This window comes from Crinia signifera, chromosome 4, assembly GCF_055691185.1.
Source record: "Crinia signifera chromosome 4, ASM5569118v1, whole genome shotgun sequence".
Classification (NCBI taxonomy): domain Eukaryota; kingdom Metazoa; phylum Chordata; class Amphibia; order Anura; family Myobatrachidae; genus Crinia; species Crinia signifera.
The window spans coordinates 294,158,169-294,171,159 of NC_139220.1; positions in this window are offsets into that span (position 1 = coordinate 294,158,169).

Here is a 12,991-nt window from a genome sequence, read left to right on the forward strand (position 1 = left end):
AAAATGATCCACCACCACCCAGATAGTATTACAACCCTGGCTAGCAGGAAGTTCGGTGATGAAATCCATTGAAATGTCAACCCAGGGGTGACTTGGAACTGGAAGAGGCTGAAGTAACCCAACCGGGGCTTGTGACACCGATTTATGTTGGGCACATGTGTCACAGGCAGCCACAAAGTTCTTGACGTCCGTCTTTACTGATGGCCACCAGTAGTTACGGCAGATGATCTCTGTAGTTTTCTTGGTACCAGCGTGTCCGGTGAAGTGAGAGAAGTGGAACCAACACAAGAGTTTAGTTCGAGATTTTGAAGGCACAAACGTCTTCCCTACAGGAATCTTAATTTTCTTGGAAGATGCAATAAAACAAGATGACTTTAAGATGGGCTTCTGGTCATTTAACTCCTCTGAGGCAGCTGGCCCAAAGACTCGAGAAAGTGCATCTGCTTTGATATTTTTATCTCCTGGACGATAGGTTAAAACTAGATTGAATCGGTCAAAGAATAAAGACCATCTAGCCTGTCTGTTTTTAAGCAATGAGCAGTTTTAAGGTACATCAGATTTCTGTGGTCAGTATAAACCGTTACTGGGAATTTTGCCCCTTCTAATATATGACACCATTCTTGTAAGGCCAATTTGTAAGGCCAACAACTCCTTATCTCCCACTGCATAATTTCTTTCTGAAGGTTGAAATTTCTTGGAAAAAAAAACGCAGGCATACCACTTGTTAGCACCATCTCTTTGGGAAAGAACTGCTCCCACACCTACTGATGACGCCTCAACTTCCACAAAGAAAGGCTTGTCAGGGTCAGGACGCCTTAGAATGGGTGCGGACACAAAGAGTTGTTTGAGTAAGGAAAAGGCTTGCTTAGCCTCCGAAGACCACTCTTTAGTATTCTCTCCTTTGCGAGTAAGCTTGGTTATGGGAGCCACCACAGAAGAATAATTTTTAATAAACTGTCTGTAGAAATTGCAAAAACCCAAAAAACGTTGGATGGACTTCAAACCCACTGGTTGCGGTCAGTCAGAAATTGCAGATAATTTTTTGGGATCCATCCGTAATTCCGAACCTGTAACAATGAACCCCAAGAAAGGCATCTCTTGCTGTTCGAATGAGCATTTCTCCAGTTTACAATACAACCGGTGTTTTCGAAGGCGAGCTAGTACTTTCTGAACATGATGCTGATGTACATGAAGGTTCCCCGAAAAAATTAAAATGTCATCTAGGCAGACAATTACAAATTTGTTCAAAAGATCTTGGAAGATATGGTTCATGTATCTCTGGAAGACTGCCGGAGCGTTGCTTAGACCGAACGGCATTACTTAGTACTCAAAATGTCCATCCCGCGTATTGAATGCTGTCTTCCACTCGTCTCCAGACCTTATTCGGATCAAATTATATGCCCCGCGGAGATCCAGCTTAGTGAAAAAACGTGCCCCTTTGAATTTGTCGAAAAGTTCAGAAATTAGAGGGAGGGGAAAACGATCCTTTATAGTGATGGCGTTGAGACCCCTATAGTCAATGCAGGGCCTGAGGCCCCCATCTTTCTTCTTGACAAAGAACAGACCTGCTCCTGCCGGTGACTTGGATTCTCTAATAAAACCCCGCTCCAGATTATCCTTGATGTAATCTGAAACTGCTTGAGATTCCGCCATGGATAATGGAAATACCCGACCACGAGGAGGACATTTCCCAGGAATTAAATCGAATTAAATCGATGTCACAGTCCCAAATCCTATGGGCTGGCAGTTTCTCTGCTTCTTTCTTGCTGAAAACATCCGAAAAGGCTTGATAAGGTGCCGGAAGCTTGATCCCAGAACCCAGCTTGGTGGAGGACACAGTACAGTAACGTCGTTTGACTTGTACAAGACATCGCCCCTGACACTCCTGCCCCCATGCCAGTACTTGAGGACGCTTCCAGTCAAACACGTGTTACTGTAGCCACGGCAATCCCAAAATGACTGGATTCTCTGCTGAAGGAAGCACAAAGAAGGAAATGGACTCTTGATGAAGAACCCCCACTCTCATCCGTACCGCTGAGATATTAGAACGAATGCTTGAAAATGGCAACCTATTGCCATCCACCCCTATAATGTGTAAAGGGTTGGTCAGTCCTTGACAAGGAATTCCCAGGCGCTTAGCCGTGTCTGCAGTGATAAAGTTACCATCCGCGCCGGAATCTAGGAAAGCCTTAAGAACCAGGGAGGAGTTTCCATGTAGTAGGGTTACGTCAATGGTGAATCCTGTTGCGGACACTCGAGAAGAGGTATATGACAATGTGCCTAACCTGACCCCCTTACAATCAGTTAGGCTTTGTCGTTTCCCAGGCGCTTGGAACAAGCGGAGAGAAGGTGACCCGATTCCCCGCAATACAGGCACAGCCGATTCTTAAATCTTCGCTCTCTCTCTGCGAAAGGAAGACGAGATTTGCCAATCTGCATGGGTTCCTCCAATTGCTGACTAGCCACGGAGGCTGATGCAGAGGATGAGCTAGTTACTGGTGGAATAAATCGGGGTGCCAGCTTGAAACTATACTTCTGGGATTGCTCCCTTTCCTTATCCCTCTCTTGGTGACAGAGGTCCACCCGTGTACATAAGGAAATGAGGTCGTCTAAGGAAGTTGGTGGTTCCCGAGCTGCCAACTCATCTTTAATTTTTTCAGAGAGCCCCTGTGTGAATGTGGCCATCAGAGTCTCTTCGTTCCACCATAGCTCAGAAGCGAGGGTCCTGAACTGAACTATAAGACACTGGTGTGGTTTTTTGACCAATAATTAGTAGTAATGCTCCATTGAGAAAATTTGCAAGAGTTCACAGCAAGAAAGTTTCTTATAATTACCCAGTAGGGAAGCAGCACGAAGGTTTGATCCCTTGTATGTTGATAGGGATTATCCCAGTGGGATTCTGCTTAACTCAGAAGCAGAATGGCTGGCAGTTTCTATGGTATGTGAATATCTTTGGTGACTGCAATGAGGCTGAGGCTTGTAGGATCCTGGAAATTTAAGGTTTAACTGGTCCGGTATAGGCTGCAGTCAGTTGGGCGTAACATCGAGTGCTGTGTGGGGTTGCATGTGAGGCTGTGGGGCTCAACACGTTTCAACATGTTCACACGTCTTCTTCAGGAGCTGGAGTCCAAATTTAAACAATGTTACTTTGTAGGTTCTATGTGTACTCTAAGATACAATGTACCTGTACACACAAAACACAATGCAATTTCTGTTTTAAAATAAGAAAAAGGACAGCATCACTCCTTATATCGTGGAGTGTGCTGTTTTCTTATTTTAAAACAGAAATTGCATTGTGTTTTGTGTGGGATTTCCCTATAATTATGAACATTGTGTTAAACTATTCTACTACATACTGTAAATGTAATAGCCACAACACAACTATTGTCTGGTTTAGTAATCTATACCTTGATATGCTCCGACCCACGTGTGACCAATAATTAAACTTTATAATGTCCACTCATGATTTGTCCTAAAGGTGCAGTGTGAGTAAACTGCCAAGTTGTTACAAATAAGATTGGTATACAAATAATAGCAGCGCATTAGAGCGCGTCCAACAGAGCTAATCTATTTAACGGTGCAGCCAGGATACACTATCCAAAGGTGCAAGTTATACAACTGATGGCTGATATATTTCAGCATTTAGGACAACTGATAATAATAAGATGCACTTTATTGATCCCTGAGAATTTGCACTAGTAAATTATTAAAAACAAGAGTCAGAAGATTGACACCGGCTCATGAGTGCGGCAACGCATCACAGCGCACATTCCAGTGGCAAGGTGATAACCGGACCTCTAATGTCCCTATTACACTTTTTGCTATAAGGGAGTGTTAAAACTGTGGCAAGGCATGCTGGGATTTGTAGTTTCACAACATCTGGAGGGCCGCAGTTTGAGGACCCATGCTCTACGGGATCCATTAGACAATATATCAGCCGAGTGAGTGCCCCGAATTGAGAATCTTTTTTTCTTCTCTTTTTGTACCAGTTACAATTATTCCCGGGAGCACCTCCAGAATATAATAGCGAGTAGAATTTAGAAAATCTGGAAAAGACTGATCTTATAAAATATAATAAAAGTCTGTGCGGATACCTACCACCTCTGCCAGTTGTTGTTATGGCCAGTACATCTTGTTAGACTAGTGGGGATGGCATACACTATCTGGTAGTTTGTTCAAGAGAGTTCCATATGTATATTTTAGAGATGTGGTCCTATTAAGTGTGTACACACTTTCTTGGGCCCTTGCCTCCCTGTGAGTAAGGTGAGCATGGGGCAATCTTCTTTCTGATGGCCATTTGTAGCCCCTCCTTCCTTGGCCATAACAAATGGGCAAGTTCACTGGGTGTGACTAGGCAGCCTCATGCAAGTACTGACCCAGTCCAAACCATCACAGTATTTCCCTGTTGTTCACCTCTCCCTCTTTCATTACATTTCTGGCATTCTGGTGGCTGTCAGGATAGCTATGACAGAAGTGGTGCTTCTTTACTGGTAATCACATCAGGATCAAGTAAGATGCATTTTACTAGAAAAAGTTGTCAAGTGATGTTGGCATGGAAGTCTAGAAAAATATCACTAACCATGGTATACTGAGAATGGAAGACATTCTGCATCAATATCTGTTATTTCTTTGATATTCAGCCGCCGCGCTCTATTGACAACTGTGGATCTTACCATTACTCTTCCAGGCAGTGCCAGATTACCAAATTAGACAGAGTAGGCAAAGCCTATGGGCCCCGCAACAATCGATCATATGATATTGAGGTACTTGTTTCCTAGCACGGCGCCCAATTTTTCTCTTATGGCATTTTATGCCATCGCATTGCATGCCATATAGCCGCATACGATGCATGCGATGCGATGCAATTTTTTATTGTATTAGCACCCTAATGGGTGCTTACAAAGTTAAATGCACCCCCACGTCACCCCCACTATCAACGCGAACCTGAAGCGTGGTGAGCACAGCGAGCCCGCGAGGGGCGGCGGTACACGTCCTCAGACCTTTTCATACCCCCACTATTCACGTCGACGTGGAGTTGGTTTTAGAGCGTTTTTAAGGTTTACTTCTTGATCACAAATAAAACACATTAAAAGCTTTTCAATCAAATTATACCCCTTTCACACAGAAAATCAAATTAGCGGGTGAAGCAGTTCTACCCAGTAATTTGCCGTTCAACACACGTCTTTTTGTGTGAAAGGGTCAACTCAGGTCATAAATCCTGGGTTTAGATCCTCCAATTTACCAGGGTCAAGGACCTGGGATTTACCCGGGTTGACCCTTTCACACAGAAGAAATACCCATATTTTTCAGCAAATTACCGAGTTTACATTTTTAATTTTGAAAGGGGGTCAGGCTGCTCTTGGCAAAATGACCCGGCACTCTAAATGCCGTATGTCTGAAAATGGTACAATTAATGCCCCACAGGTGCTGAAAGGGAGTTGGTTGTTCTAGACTAGAAAGACACACAAACCATGTTTTCCAAAAGAACACCAAGGGTAATTAGCAATATGATTTCAAAAATCACAAGGTAATTAAGAGATCTTATTTACATATATTTGCAAACATATGGTAATCCTCCGTGCCCTGGCAAGGACTCTCTGATACTAGGGGCCTTATTCTGGTTGTAGCGTCCGGGCCGTACGCGTACGTCCCGGGGTTTTTCACGATCTGCGCATGTGCAGATACGCTAATGCGCCGGCGCGAACACTCCACAACGCTTACGGCCGGGCTCTCAACGTGCGAAAAAACCTGTACGCGAGTGTACGGGTAATGGGGCGGCATAGGGGCGTGTTGATGGGAGCGGCCGAAATAATGAGGGAAAATGGGCGTAAATATGGGCGTACACGGGGGTGTGCACCAAAAATGAGCGGTGCTACTACCGCACGATCGACTAAGGCACCGTTCATTTCGGACACCAAACAGGCGGCCGCCAACCGCCAGCTCAAACCACCCCTACAGATACCGCATGCCAGCGTGCGCCTGAGTTGGCTAATTAACGCTGATTACTACTCAAACACATACACCTGAATGTAATAAGCAATGCTGCAGTCTATTAACTCCAAACCATGATTTCACTGCCTGCAAGCCACACATACAGCACGCAAACACATTGGAAGCTTATGTTTCTATACTTCTCCACATTTAAAGGTTTGTTTAATTTAAGGTAAGAATCTTTTTATACGCTAAGGTAGGTATTTGCTAAACAGTTAGACACATTCACTACCTGCTTTCATAGACTTTACGCAGTAGCACACTCAATCTACACAAGTCGACATGTGTCAACGTGTTCACCTTTAATACTAACATAGGTTTTGTATTTAGGATACAATAACATAAACCACATCTAACACCTACAAAGGATGTTTCAGCAATGTTTTAAGCCCATGACCACTATTTTGCACACAATCTTTGTATAGTACCCAAAATAATGACCTGTACCACTATCTCATCTGCTATGATTTGGATTTGACTACACTCTGGATGTAAGATGCCACCAATCACATTATTGCACTCTCATCTCTCTAACAAAGGATTCCTACATCTGCTTATGACACTGTCAAATCATATATATATAAAAAGTTATGCATGTTTGTTCACAAGCTAATTTATCATGTTTGGGCCATTCACACATCTTTTTTTAGGGAGGACACATATGCATTCCTACACAAATGTACCTTTTCACCCTTGTTTGTCTGCCTCACCCACTCCATGAGGAAAGCATTGTTCTGGACCTGCTTTTACCTACTACTGTAGGAGCTACCTCACCTGCACACAAACTGCTTTCTCACCTATTAAGTTGCTCTGCACATGTGCTGACACAAACTAATTAGCAGGGAAAAGTTGGATAGGAACATGGGAATGGCCATGGAGAGGGTTACACATGGGAAACTTCGACCACACTTCCACAAATGTTCAAAAATACCCTGGTCAGTAAGTACACATAAATCTAGTATTTGTTTCACACAAGAAATGACACATACCACAATTTAGATTTAATTTGTAAAATAAATTTATTTGCTGTTCAGCATCACAGCTTGACACTTTAATGTGAGAAATCAAATAAACAAATAAAATAGACACACAAATAATAAAACAGCCAGAACAAGAGGTTGCATATCTCCAAACATGTGTTACCCTGCAAATGCAATGGTGAAAGAAATGGGGACACCAGAATACGTACTGCAACAACCAGGGTGAATACTAAGCAAGATACACACCACCAAAAAAAAAAAATCCTGCATTTGTCGAGGTCAAAATACGAACTTTCATGCCCATGGCACGCAAATGGATCGATGGGCAACTCAGGAAGCGGATGTCCAGTGCAATTTAAACCTTTGGGCTACAACCACAGAGGAAGTGAACCAGGTCTCATTTGGGCCCTTTTTTGCCCCTTTTAGATGGGGCCTTGGGGACAGGGGCCTTTGGCTCAGCTGGCTTTCGGCGTCTTCCCCTAGTCGACACAGGAGGGTCAGCCGAGGTGGAAGGTTGGGGAGCAGCTTGGGGTGGGGCAGCAGATGGGGGATTGTCCCTTAGGGACCTGGCGGTGGACAGCTGCTCCGCAAGAAGTTCATTCTGGCGGCTGAGGTGTTGGCCAATGCTTAGCATGCCAGCCACCAGAGTTTCATTAATGCGGTTCAACGCCTCAACCTGCAGCTGGTTTGTGGCCTTCCACTCCGCCAGAAAATCCGCCACCTGCTGCTGACGGATCGCAGCATCCACCCCTTGCTGCTCGATCCTGTCTAGCGTCACCAACAGGCTCTCATTCCATGTCTCCTGTGGCTGGGGCTGGGGGCGACGTCTTGGTGGAGGCTGGACCACTCGCTCCACCTGTGGCTCTGCAGAGGAAGATGCTGCCGGTACATCCTGGCTTTCTGCTTCAGCTAGGATAAGAATTGAAAACAATGTCACCATCACATACGCAATAAAAAATATCTTTCTAAATACAATGCATTACTGTGACTTACCATCAAACGCAGCATCAAAGACCTCCGCCGGGAGCTCACTGTCCATATTGGAGATCCCCCTGATCTCCCCCACATCGATCACGTCACAGGAGTCCAGCTCCAGGGGGGTATACTCCAAATGGTCAGGCATAGGACCTCTCCCGGTGGACATGCTGTGGTTGTACCGGTCAGTCATCTTCCTCTTCAGTGCACTTTTGAAGTCAGTCCACCTACAAGTTTAAAAATACAAATATCACCATGAGATATGTGCACCACTGTGCTACGTGTAGGGTTACCACCTAGTCCCTTTAATTCCGGACACATGTTACTTACACCGGTTCTGTGGCAGTTTAAAATTAGGTGAAGTGGAGTCTTGAAGTCAGCCAGCCACAGAACCTGTGTAATTAATATGTGTCCGGAAATTAAAGGGACTATGTGGTACCCCTAGCTACGTGACATTTCCTAGTGTGGGTGATCTTATGTTTTTTGGCCATATGTGTCCCACACACACATTCATGTCTCAATTAGGAGGCATATCAGTGTCTCATCTCATTCATTAGGCCACTAAATGCACATACATACATCACTATGCAGAAATGACATCATCCATGGCCAAATTAGGCACCTCCACCTGGTGTGAAACTACACATTCCACCATAGCTTGACAATGTGGTTATTATGGAGTAATTTAACTATGGAATGGCATACTGGGATGTGTAGTTTCTCACCAGCTACATGTGCACAGTTTGCTCATTCTTGTTTCATTAGCATCATATGGAACATGTTACAACAACTCTTTCAAAAACACACTTTCTCTTGTCCCATCACATACTTCACATGAGCAGAACTGTGCCCATAACCTCACATCACACCAATGGTGCATGTTTCATATATCAATGTGGGTTATTAGACATGGTTGTGTTCACATGTGACATTGAAGTGTAGCACTATCTACAAACACACCTTTCTATTAGTCTCAAAACATACATGTAACATATGTACACACATATGACATTATCAGGGGGACAAAGACCAGGGCAATTTTTCAGCAGTCTCCAGCAGGAACTGAGGCCCTTATTCTAGTTCACTCTTTCTGCCCAAATATTTCTTTGATGGACAAAACCATGTGCACTGCAGGTGAGGCAGGTGTAAAACCCCACCCAAATCTGATTATCTCTGCACAAGTAACACCTGCCTCACCTGCAGTGCACATGGTTTTGTCCATCTAAGAAATATTTGGCCAGAAAGAGTGAACTAGAATAAGGGCCTCAGTTCCTGCTGGAGACTGCTGAAAAATTGCCCTGACAAACACACTAACCTTTTCTTCACCGCGTCCCAAGTTCTGACCACTGGTGCCACCTGGTTCACTTCCTCTGTGATCTTGTCCCAAAGGTTTCTCCTTGCACTGGCACCCGGCTTCTTGGGACCAATTCAATCCATTTGCGTGCCCTGGGCACTAGAATTCGCATTTCGGCCTCTACAAATGCAGGGTTTCTCTTTTTGGAGGTGGTATCCTGCTCAGTCCTCACCCTAGATGTTGCAGCTCGTTTTCTGGTGGCCCCAGTTCTCTCACCATGCACCTGCTGGGTCACACCTGTTTGGAGAGATGCAACCTCTTGTTCTGGCTGGTTGCTTGGCCCTTGTGGAGCTGGTGGAGGTTCACCAGGGCCTGTTACTGAGGGGCCCGCTTGATCTTGCAGGCGACTCCTCTCTTGGGCCCTCCTTCTCCGCTCCTGTTCCCTCTTGTTCAGTGCATCAAGCAGGGATTGTGCTGTAGCTCTCTGCAGAGCGTCCTCTGCTGCAGAATCGTCTGAGTCAGACATGTTTGCAGCAATTGTGGGCTGCATCTGACTGAATATTTATATGTTAATCTCCCGCCATGAACAAGGGGGCGTATATTTTTTCCCGCAATGTAGATGCAAATTTACGCCGATATTTCCCGCCGATAATTCCCGCTTAAATTACGCAGGTCTCAACGCACCTGATCAATCACCTGTAAATGCACATACACAGGTTGGGGAGCATTTGTGGGCTACATCGTGAAATGTGTGCACCTGTCATTCCAATGATGAGTGTTGTCAGCTGGTATCTGTTGGAGTTCGTGTATGCCTTGTGAGTCACATTTCAAAACATCACGTTACAATGCTTTCCTTACATATGTAATGTGTATGAAATTGTCATACAGCAACATGTCGCATTGTGGCCCTTTAAGCAGCGTAGTTATGACTACAGGGTTGCGTGTATTATTTTCCGCACACTGTAAATACAGTACTCCTCTCCATGCATATCGGTGTATCGTGCCCCCTTTAAGCAGCGTAGTTATAAGTAGAGGGTTGCGTGTATTATTTTCCGCGCACTGTAAGTACAGTACTTCTCTCTTCATTGAATGCATGCTGTTGGTTGTGGTGTGTGTATATCGGAACGGTCCGCGTAAGTTTCTATTCGCATCCAGTTTGTCAATGTAAGAGGGATTAATAAAGTTAATACCAAACAAACAATTTTTTCGACCAATCAGCAAGCACCAAAAGTGATATATGTACCTGCAATTAATAACTGCGCCATTGCCACTATGACTTGTCCTCGAGCTAGGCCCTTTTCCACCTCAGAGCTTTTGGCCCTGGTAGAAGTTATGGACCGTCACCTGGGGCCCAGGGGCCCATATGTAAGGAATGTGGACAAGCGGCGGGCGTATACTGCTGCCCGCCGCCTGATCTTCTCGACGACCGGCGTCCGCAGAAGCCTTGCGCAGGTTGAGCGGCGCTGGTCAGACCTGCGCAGAAGGCAGCCAGTGTTCCTCAGCAGCCTTCGCCGCCATATTGCCTGATGTAAGTTTTGATTACTAGTATGTCAGCGTTTTTTAGCAATGTTTTGTATTTTTTATCAATATGTTCCTGAGTATGGGGGTGTATATGGGGGGGTATATGGGTGTATATGGGGGGGTATATGGGTGTATATGGGGGGGTATATGGGTGTATATGGGGGGTATATGGGTGTATATGGGTGTATATGGGGGTGTATATGGGTGTATATGGGGGGGTATATGGGTGTATATGGGGGGGTATATGGGTGTATATGGGGGGTATATGGGTGTATATGGGTGTATATGGGGGGGTATATGGGTGTATAGGGGGTGTATAGGGGGGGGTTTAAGTAGTTGATCAGTTTTTGGGTGTAGGATATCAAATAGTTTGCATGATAAATGTCTGAAATATCACAGCAATGATAATTGTGAAGGTTATGAGCATGACTAATGTGAATTTTTCTTTCCCCCTTTTTTATGAAACCCAATCTTCGATTTCTATGCCATCAACATGAACATTTCAGCAGGGGCAAGGGCACGCATGGAAGCCCGGGAGCAGGCAGCCCGGGACCAGGCAGCCCGGGACCAGGCAGCCCTGGAGGAGGAAGAGGAGGAGGAGGAAGAAGAGGAGGAGGAAGAGGAGGAAGAGGAAGAAGAGGAGGAGGAAGAGGAGGAGGAGGAGGAGAAGAAAGAGGAGGAGGAAGAGGAGGAGGAGGAAGAGGAGGAGGAGGAAGAGGAGGAGGAGGAGGAGAAGAAAGAGGAGGAGGAAGAGGAGGAGGAGGAAGAAGAGGAGGAGGAAGAAGAGGAGACACTGGGTGCAGTTTGGACCCACACAATTTCCCCATCCCCTTCCCCCTCCACAACCCCCACCCCCTCCACAACCCCCCCCCCCCCCTCCGCAACCCCCACCCCCTCCACAACCCCCACCCCCTCCGCAACCCCCACCCCCTCCACAACCCCCACCCCCTCCACAACCCCCACCCCCCCCCTCCCCACCCCATTTCCTACCCCCCTACACCTCTCCACCACCCACCCCCAAACCTCTCCACTCCCCAGTCACACCCACTACCTCGGTCCAAACTCCAGGACCATCCTCCTTGCTCCTGCCCCCCCCAACCACTGCACAGCCAACCAGCGGCGCCCAGGATGGCTCAAGTAGCCGTAAGTAAATAATGTGTCTAATGTTGACCTACACATTTCTACACATAAACAATCACAACAACCACATATGTGTATCCAACATCAACATTAGTTGCAACATATCACTGCAGGCCGACCATGAGGTGTGTCCTGTCCTTCTCCAGGAACAAGGCTCCCCTTGGTGTTTTTTTTGAGTGTGGCCATGCCTCACCCCTTGAATAATTGACATAACAGTACATCCAATGAGATATCCGACATTAGTGGTGTGGTAGTTATGTGGCTCCAGGTGTTGGGTAACTCCAGTTCCCAGCATGATGTGCAACACAGGGCCGGATTATAATGGAGGCGCAAGGGGTCAGTGCCCCTGGGACCCCCTCTAGCTAGGGGCCCCCTGTGGTTGTCATTTTTTTTTTTTAAAAAGAAAATGTTTAAGTTATGTTTGTTTTTTTTAGCTAAATGTTTTGTGCATGGGTGGGGTAGTGCTGCAGCTTCACCTATCTGCCAATGTGACAATGATTTATGGTGCTGAGCATCGGGAGGCAAGGCACACTGATTGCACAAGTGTGCAGTGCATTTCTGGGAGTTGACTAAGTCCCATGACACTTTGCACCAGAGGACAGAGGCTGAGAAGTTTGTGCTGAGCTCTGATTGGTGGAGCTCATTACATGCTTCTCAGGTCCATGGAGAACAGCAGCAGCAGCTTAGTCATAGGAGGGTTTTTAATCAGAGGCAGCACTAGGACTGTGAGGTCTCCTCCAGAGTAAGGGGCAGAGGGACAAACACAGGCTTTTCATGTGGTGTGTGTATATATATATATATGGTGTCTATTATTATTCCGAGTGCCGCCAACCCCCTGTCTATATATATATATATATATATATATATATCCCCTGCAGGTAACCATTGACCAAGTTTATTCTGCCTTTACTCTATGTTTTGACAGTATAATATTCGCCCATGCAGTGTGCGGCCAGTAATGACAAGTGCAAGGGGGCCCCCCGCTCTAAAGTACCCCGGGCCCCCCAAAGGCTTAATCTGCCACTGGTGCAACTTAAATGTAGAGATTGTTTTGGTAATAGTGTGTGAGGCCATGCGGATGCATGCTTTA